The sequence below is a fragment of the Triticum dicoccoides genome, chromosome 5B, assembly GCF_002162155.2.
Source record: "Triticum dicoccoides isolate Atlit2015 ecotype Zavitan chromosome 5B, WEW_v2.0, whole genome shotgun sequence".
Taxonomy (NCBI): Eukaryota; Viridiplantae; Streptophyta; class Magnoliopsida; order Poales; family Poaceae; genus Triticum; species Triticum dicoccoides.
The window spans coordinates 473,908,325-473,918,313 of record NC_041389.1 but is presented as its reverse complement, the minus strand read 5'-3'; positions in this window follow the sequence as shown (position 1 = coordinate 473,918,313).

Genomic DNA, 9,989 nt, shown 5'->3' with positions numbered 1-9,989 from the left:
TTCATCATGGCTTTCCACCGGGGATACTCATGACCGTCAAAGGTGGGGCAAGATACATTCCTCAATCCTACAGTCGACATAGCTGAACTCCAGGTGGTTAAACCGAATCACACAGAACAAGGGAGTACCTTGCTCTGATACCAATTGAAAGTGCTAGTTATCGACTAGAGGGGGGTGAATAGGCGATTTTTATGAAAGTCTTCAAAACGTGGAAGTTTCGAAGACAAACAATAGAAATAACCTAATTGATATGCAGCGGAAGATAGACTACAACAAGCAAGCCATAGTCAAGTATGCAATAGCGTTAACGTACGAAGACTAATAGCAGCTAGGTAGTAGGATCAGGATGGAAGATAGTATGAAGCCAATCAACAATAGTAGTCAAGCAACGAAGTCAATCAGATAAGACATATAAGCAATGACTTCACGAAGACAAACTCAAAGTAAAGGAGGGAAGAGATAGAACCAGTCACTTGTTGAAGACACAGGATTTGTTGGACCAGTTCCAGTTGCTGTGACAACTATACGTCTGGTTAGGGAGGCTGAGATTCAACTCAGAAGACCGTGTCTTCACCTTATTCCCCTTGAGCTAAGGACACTTAGTCCTCGCCCAATCACTCTGGTAAGTCTTCAAGGTAGACTTCCGAACCTTCACAGACTTCGTTCACCCGGCAATCCACAATGACTCTTGGATGCTCAGAACACGACGCCTAACCGGCTGGAGGATACACAGTCCTCAAGTGTAAAAAGTCTTCAGGTCACACAGACAGAAAGACTTCAGTGATGCCTAACACTCTTTGGCTCTGGGTGTTTTGGCTTTGTCCTTGCAAGGATTTTTCTCTCTCTCAAATGCTTCGAGGTGGGTTGCTCTCAAACGACAAAAGCCGTGTACAAACTCTGAGCAGCCACCAATTTATGGTGTAGGGGGTGGGCTATTTATAGCCACTAGGCAACCCGACCTGATTTGTCCAAAATGACCCTGGGTCACTAAGGAACTGACACGTGTTCCAACGGTCAGATTTCAAACACACGCGGCAACTTTACTTGGGCTACAAGCAAAGCTGACTCATCCAGCTCTGGATAAGGTTTGCTCTCATTGTCTTCGCTCGAAGACATAGAATTTGAGTTGAGCATCACTTCAGTCACTCTGACTTAGTTCACTTGGACCCCACTTAACAGTACGGTGGCTCCTATGACTCAACAAACAAGAAAAGGAAGCAACGAATCCACACCGTCTTCGCGCTCCATAGTCTTCACGCAATGTCTTCTCATGTCATAGTCTTCAATATGAATATCTTCTCATACCACCATTGTCTTCAATGTCTTCTTACATTTTTAGGGGTCATCTCCGGTAGGTAAACCGAATCAATGAGGGACACTACCTGCGTTATCCTGCAATTCTCACAAACGCATTAGTCCCTCAACCAACTTTGTCTTCAATACTCCAAAACCAACTAGGGGTGGCACTAGATGCACTTACACCTTCACCCTTGTTGATCTCTTCTGGTTCCTCTCTTTTCAACTCTATCTTCAATAGCCAGGCATCTTTGTCTTTGTTGTTGTAGGAGGGAGAAGTCATGGTGCTCTAAATCTGCAACGGAAACAACTAGAAACGAAAACAGAGGATATTTGCGTGATAAGGTGGTCAAAACCTTCGGGAGTATATATAATGAATTTTTACCGACCAAAATACGTAACATGCAAGAAAACGGAGTCCGGGAGGCACACGAGGTGCCCACGAGACAGGGGGCGCCCCCTACAGGGGGGCTCCTCTCTCGTGGGAGCCTCGTGTCCCTTTCGGACTACTTCTTTCTTCCTAAAATTCTTAAATAATCCAAAACTGATAAAAATTGCCATTAGAGTTGTTTTGGAGTCGGTATACTTACCATACCATGTACCTATGCCTTTTCGGAGTCTGGAACGTTCTGGAAAGTGTCTCTTATGTATTCCTCTGGGGTTATGGTTTCAATAATATTAGTTTCAACATTGATAGGATTACCTGAAATATAATGCTTGATTCTTTGACCATTAACCACCCTCGGATTCGTGCCTTCAAAGTTGTTAATTTTTATAGCACCGGAACGATAGACCTCCTCGATAACGTAGGGACCTTCCCATTTTGAGAGAAGTTTCCTGCAAAAAATCTTAAACCAGAGTTGAATAATAACACATAATCTCCTACGTTAAACTCACGCTTTTGTATCCTCTTATCATGCCAGCGTTTGACTTTTTCTTTGAAGAGCTTGGCATTCTCATATGCTTGGGTTCTCCATTCATCAAGTGAGCTAATATCAAACAACCTCTTCTCACCGGCAAGTTTGAATTCATAATTGAGCTCTTTAATAGCCCAATATGCTTTATGTTCAAGTTCAAGAGGTAAATGACATGCTTTTCCATAAACCATCTTATATGGAGACATACCCATAGGATTTTTGTATGCAGTTCTATAGGCCCATAATGCATCATCAAGTTTTTTGGACCAATTCTTTCTAGATCTATTCACAGTCTTTTGCAAAATTAATTTGAGCTCTCTATTGCTCAACTCTACTTGACCACTAGACTGCGGGTGATAAGGAGATGCGATTCTATGATTGACATCATACTTAGCAAGCATCTTACAGAAAGCACCATGAATAAAGTGTGAACCACCATCAGTCATAAGATATCTGGGGACTACAAACCTCAGAAAAATAACTTCTTTAAGCATTTTAATAGAAGTGTTATGATCAGCACTACTAGTTGGAATAGCTTCTACCCACTTAGTAACGTAATCAACAACAACTAAAATATGTGTATAACCATTGGAGGCAGGAAAAGGTCCCATATAATCAAAGCCCCAAACATCAAATGGTTCAATAACAAGAGAATAATTCATAGCCATTTCTTTACGTCTACTAATGTTACCTATTCTTTGACATTCATCACAAGATAAGACAAACTTACGAGCATCTTTGAAGAGAGTAGGACAATAAAAACCAGATTGTAGTACCTTGTGTGCAGTTCTATCTCCCGTGTGGTGTCCTCCACAAGATTCAGAGTGACACTTGCATAGGATTTGTTCATGTTCATGCTCAGGCACACAACGTCTAATAATACCATCTACTCCTTCTTTATAAAGGTGTGGATCATCCCAGAAGTAATGTCTTAAATCATAAAAGAACTTTTTCTTTTGCTGGTATGTGAAACTAGGCGGTATATATTTAGCAACAATGTAATTAGCATAATCAGCATACCAAGGAGCAGTACGAGAAGCATTGACAACCGCTAATTGTTCATCAGGAAAACTATCATTAATAGGCAGTGGGTTATCAAGAACATTCTCTAACCTAGATAAGTTGTCTGCAACGGGTTTCTCAGCTCCCTTTCTATCAATAACATGCAAGTCAAATTCTTGGAGCAAGAGAACCCATCTAATGAGTCTAGGCTTAGCATCTTTCTTTTCCATAAGATATTTAATAGCAGCATGATCAGTGCGAATAGTAACTTTGGAATCAACAATATAAGGTCTAAACTTATCACATGCAAATACAACTGCTAAGAACTCTTTTTCAGTAGTAGCATAATTTCTCTGGGCAGAATCAAGAGTCTTACTAGCATACTGGATAACATTCAATTTCTTATCGACTCTTTGCCCTAAAACAGCACCTACAGCATAATCACTAGCATCGCACATAATTTCAAAAGGTAAATTCCAATCAGGTGGCTGAACAATAGGTGCTGTGATCAAAGCTTTCTTAAGTGTTTCAAATGCTTCTACGCAATCATCATCAAAGATAAAAGGAATATCTTTTTGCAATAAATTAGTCAGAGGCCTAGAGATTTTAGAAAAGTCCTTAATGAACCTCCTATAAAAGCCGGCATGACCAAGAAAACTTCTTATACCTTTTATGTCCTTGGGGCATGGCATTTTTTCAATAACATCAACTTTGGCTTTATCAACTTCAATACCTCTCTCGGAGATCTTGTGCCCCAAGACAATGCCTTCATTAACCATCAAGTGACAGTTTTTCCAATTCAGGACGAGACTAGTGTCTTCGCATCTCTGCAAAACTCGATCAAGGTTGCTCAAACAATCATCAAAAGGGGATCCATAGACGGAGAAGTCATCCATGAATACCTCACAAATCTTTTCACAAAAATCAGAAAATATAGCCATCATGCATCTTTGAAAGGTGGCAGGTGCATTACATAAACCAAAAGGCACACGTCTATAAGGAAAAGTACTAAAAGGGCAAGTAAAAGTAGTTTTAGATTGATCCTGCGCGGACACAGGTATTTGAGAGAAGCCAGAATAACCATCTAGAAAGCAAAAATGTGTGTGTTTGGATAGCATTTCTAGCATTTGATCAATAAAAGGTAAAGGGTAATGATCTTTCTTAGTAGCTTTATTTAACTTACGAAAATCAATTACCATCCTATAGCCTGTAATAATTCTTTGCGGGATCAATTCATCTTTATCATTAGGAACAACGGTAATACCTCCCTTTTTAGGGACACAATGGACAGGGCTTACCCATTCACTATCAGCAACGGGATAAATAATACCTGCCTCAAGAAGTTTTAGAATCTCCTTTCTTACCACTTTCTTCATTTTGGGGTTTAATCGTCTTTGAGGATCTCTAACTGGTTTGGCATCTTTCTCCATTGAAATTTTGTGTTGACATAATGTGGGACTAATGCCCTCAAGATCGTCCAGAGTATATCCAATAGCAGCTCGGTGCTTCTTTAGAGTTTTCAAAAATCTTCCTTCTTCTTTCTCTGAAAGGTTAGCACTAATAATAACAAGATATATTTCTTTTTCATCAAGATAAGCATACTTGAGATTATCAGGTAAGGGTTTGAGTTCGAACACGGAATCACCCTTGGGTGGAGGGGGATCCCCAAGAATTTCAACGGGAAGGTTATGTTTTAGCATAGGTTCTTGTTTAAGGAACACTTCGTCTATTTCTTCCCTTTCCTTCATAAACATATCATTTTCATGATCTAACAAATATTGTTCTAACGGGTCAGTTGGGGGAACAGCAATGGAAGCAAGACCAATAATTTCATCCTTACTAGGTGGTTCCCTTTCACGAGGTTGTCTACTAAACTTAGTGAAATTAAACTCATGAGATATACCATCTATGCCAACAGTGACAATATTCTTTTCACAATTAATCTTAGCACTAGCAGTATCCAACAAAGGTCTACCAAAAATAATGGGACAAAAATTATCTTGTGGGGAAGCAAGAACAAGGAAATCAGCAGGGTATTTAATCTTTCCACACAAGACTTCAGCATCTCTAACAATCCCAATAGGTTTAATGGTGTCCCTATTAGCAAGCTTAATAGTAACATCAATGTCTTCTAATTCAACAGGTGCAATATCATGCATAATTTCTTTATAAAAATCATAAGGTATTGCATTAGCACTAGCACCCATATCACATAAGCCATGATAACAATGATCTCCTATTTTAACAGAAATAACAGGCGTGCCTACAACAGGTCTATGGGTCTTAGTATCGGGTCTAGCAATGTTAGCAGTTTCACCCACGAAAGAGATAACATGCCCATCTAAGTCTTCATCCAAGAGATCTTTAATCATAGCAATACCAGGTTCGACATTAATTTGCTCAGGAGGTGTATAAGTCCTAGTATTACTCTTACAAACAACAGTCGAAGCTTTAACATGATCTTTTATCCTAACAGGAAAAGGAGGTTTTTCGACATAAGCAGTAGGAATAATAGGATCACTATATGTAATAGTCTTTTCTTCGACTGTAATAGGTACAACTACTTTCACTTCAACAGGAGGATTATATTGAAACAACTTCTCTTTAGGGAGATCAAAGTGAGTAGCAAAAGTTTCACAAAAAGTAGCTACTATCTCAGAGTCAAGTCCATACTTAGAGCTAAATCCACGGAAAGCATCGGTATCCATAAAAGATTTAACACAATCGAACTTAGGTGTCATACCTGACCCCTTACCATCGTCGGAACCCCAATCTTCATAGTTGCGTTTAATTCTTTCCAATAAGTCCTATTTGAAATTAATAGTCTTCAACATATAGGAACCGGCACAGGAAGTATCGAGCAAGTTGCGATTATCAAGAGAAAGCCGAGCATAAAAAATCTGAATAATCATTTCCCGAGAGAGCTCATGATTGGGGCATGAATATAACATGGATTTAAGCCTCCCCCAAGCTTGAGCGATGCTTTCTCCTTCGCGAGGCCAGAAATTATATATGTAATTACGATCACAATGAACAAGATGCATAGGGTAGAACTTTTGGTGAAATTCCAACTTCAGTCGCTTATAATTCCAAAATCTCATATCATCACATAGCCTATACCATGTCATTGCATCTCCCTTCAAAGATAAAGGGAAGACCTTCCTTTTGACAACATCATCGGGGATACCTGCAAGCTTAAATAATCCACAAGCTTCATCCACAAAGATAAGGTGTAAGTCGGGATGCAAAGTTCCGTCTCCTGCAAAATGATTAGCTAGCAGTTTTTCTATCATACCCGAAGGAATCTCAAAGTAAATATTTTCATAAGGTTCAGTAGGTTGAGGAGCATCTCTTTGCTCTTCTGGTTGGGGTGAAGATACCCCAAACAAGCCCCTCAAAGGATTAGTTTCTATAGTGACACGTAACAGAAAATTTCAGCACACTATATAAATGTTTCCTTATCAAGTTCCACTCACCAAAGGCGCTACACTCCCCGGAAACAGCGCCAGAAAAGAGTCTTGATGACCCACAAGTGTAGGGGATCTATCGTAGTCCTTTCGATAAGTAAGAGTGTCGAACCCAATGAGGAGCAGAAGGAAATGATAAGCGGTTTTCAGTAAGGTTTTCTCTGCAAGCACTGAAATAGTAGGTGATAGATAGGTTTGTGATAGGACAAATAGTAACGAGCAAAAAGTAAATAAAGTAAATAAAGTGCAGCAAGGTGGCCCAATCCTTTATGTAGAAAAGGATAAGCCTGGACAAATTCTAATAATGAGGAAAGAGCTCCCGAGGACACATTGGGAATTATCGTCAAGCTAGTTTTCATCACGTTCATATGATTCGCGTTCGGTACTTTGATAATTTGATATGTGGGTGGACCGGCACTTGGGTACTGCCCTAACTTGGACAAGCATCCCACTTATGATTAACCCCTATTGCAAGCATCCACAACTACAAAAAGGAGTATTAAGGTAAACCTAACCACATCATTAGACATATGAGTCCATATCAACCCCTAACGAAGCAACGCCTAAACTAGGGTTTAAGCTTATGTCACTCTAGCAACCCATCATCTACTTATTACTTCCCTATGCCTTCCTCTAGGCCCAAATAATGGTGAAGTGTCATGTAGTCGATGTTCACATGACACCACTAGAGGAAAGACAACATACATCTCATCAAAATATCGAACGAATACCAAATTCACATGACTACTAATAGCAAGACTTCACCCATGTCCTCAGCAGCAAACTTAACTACTCACAAAGCATATTCATGTTCATAATCAGAGGAGTAATAATATGCATAAAGGATCTGAACATATGATCTTCCACCAAGTAAACCAATTAGCATCAACTACAAGGAGTAATCAACACTACTAGCAACCCACAGGTACCAATTTGTGGTTTTGATACAAGATTGGATACAAGAGATGAACTAGGGTTTTGAGAGGAGATGGTGCTGGTGAAGATGTTGATGGAGATTGACCCCCTCCCGAAGAGAGGATCGTTGGTGATGACGTTGGTGATGATTTCCCCCTCCCGGAGGGAAGTGTCCCCGGCAGAACAGCTCCGCCAGAGCCCTAGATTGATTCCGCCAAGGTTCTGCCTCGTGGCGACGGAGTTTCATCCTATAAGCTTGCCCCTGAATTTTTCCAGGGTAAAAGTGATGATATAGCAGAAGATGGACGTCGGAGGCCCACCAGGGGGCCCAGGAGATAGGGGGCGCGCCCTATGGGGGGGCGCCCCCCTGTCTCTTGGACAGGGTGTGGGCCCCTGGCCTATTTCTTTCGCTCATAAATTCTTAATAAATCCAAAAAGTTGTTTCGTGGAGTTTCAGGACTTTTGGAGTTGTGTAGAATAGGTTTCCAACGTTTGCTCCTTTTCCAGCCAGAATTCCAGCTGCCGGCATTCCCCCTCTTCATGGTAAACCTTGTAAAATAAGAGAGAATAGCCATAAATATTGAGATATAAATTGTAATGATAGCCCATAATGCAATAAATATTGATATAAAAGCATGATGCAAAATGGACGTATCACCCCTCCCTCAGCTTCGCCCGCAGCTATAGCGCGTGAGGAAGGCGGCGACTGAGATGGCTCGACGGTCATCGAGGACCATATCACTTTCCTCTGCGACACGCGCCGGATGCCTAGTGCAACATTCGTCAAGGCGCGGGTGCCGCCGGAGACGGAGATCTCGCCGGCGCCGCAGGGGGACGAGCGGGTTGTCTTCCGCTTGCACTTCCTCCGTGGCTTCGGCCTCCCGGCGAGCTGCTTCTTCCGCTCATTCCTCGACTTCAACCACCTCCAACCTCACCATATGACGCGCAATGCCGTGACCCTGCTCTCCGCCTTGGTCACGGCATGCGAGGGCTACATCGGCATCCTCCCCACAATCGAGTTGTGGGGAGCGTTCTTCTACGGGAAGCTCGGCACCTCCGCCAAGGACACGCCGGCCGAGTGCGGGGGCTACGTCGCCGTGCACCGGCCAGCGAAACAAAACGCCTTCCCCACCATCAAGCTGGCCCAGTCGGTGAAGATGTGGCAGCAGTCCTACTTCTATGTCGAGAACGTAGATCCTGCTGCCAACTTCCTCAACCTGCCGCCCTACGAGGCCGGCCCTCCCAGCGAGCTCCGGCCCAACTGGGGGTACAAGCCGAAGCCGGTGTCAGCGGACGCGGTGGCCGCCAACGGCCGACTCCGGGTGCTCCAAGAGTCGGAGGGCCTCGTGGCCTCCGACCTCCTCATTGCCTTCGTCGAGCGCTGAGTCCTCCCACTCCAGAGCTGCCCCATCCGATCTTTCGGATGGGCGGGCACCGCGATCCGTGCCGGCTGTGCACGAAAGGGATGCCGCCTGCCGAGGTCGCGCGGATGGTGAATGAGATCTCTGACCTCAAGGTGCCGGAGGAGGACTCGCGGTACGGGAAGCGGCCGTACTCCCGGTACATCCGCCGCCTGCCGTAAGTCCCTTGATTTCTTCCTTTAGATTTGTCTTTTGGTCTTGCTTTCCTTGTGATTCGACTCCTTCTTCGGACGCATATTTACATGTCCGTGGTGGCAGCCGCCATCGTGGGGTCGGGTGGTAACTACCACCCAGACAGGGCGGTGAGCGACGAGGACGACCCCGACTTGGGGGCGGCCGCCCTGGCGGATGATGCAACAGGCAGCGGTCGTGGCGCCGCAGGCGGCACCGAGGAAGGCGGCAGCATGGGGACCTGGCCCGACAAGGACGAGGACGAGGACGAGCCGCGCCCCACTCGGAGCACGGCCAACACCGGCGCCGGCCCCTCCACCGGCCCGGCTGCCCGCGGCGGCAAGCGGAAGCGTAAGCAAGGCGCCACCTTGTTCGGCAGCGCGCCGAAGAAACCCAAGAACCCGGCCGCAGCGACCAGGCGGCAAGAGGCTGCGACCAAGGCGGTCAGGTATCAGAGACAACCGAGGGTGCCTGTCATGGTGTCGGCGTAAGTGTCTTTCTCCTGACTTTTACTCCTTCTGTCGATCCGGCCTATCAGTAAATTCCTTGTTGTGTCTTCATATCTCAGGGCCCCTCTCACCCTCGAGAAGTCGGGCGCCGCCTCAGTCATTAGGTCGGCGACGACCTCTTCTACCAACCGGCGGATTGATCCGGCCGCCGACCTGCGGGAGGCGACAGAGCGGAACGCGCGGGAGGCGCGCGATGAAGAGGTCGACCGCGTGGCGAAGGCGGAGGCGGACAGGGCCGCAGCCTCCGCAGCGAGGAGGCTGGCACAGGCGGAGGCCGAAGCAGCGGAGAGG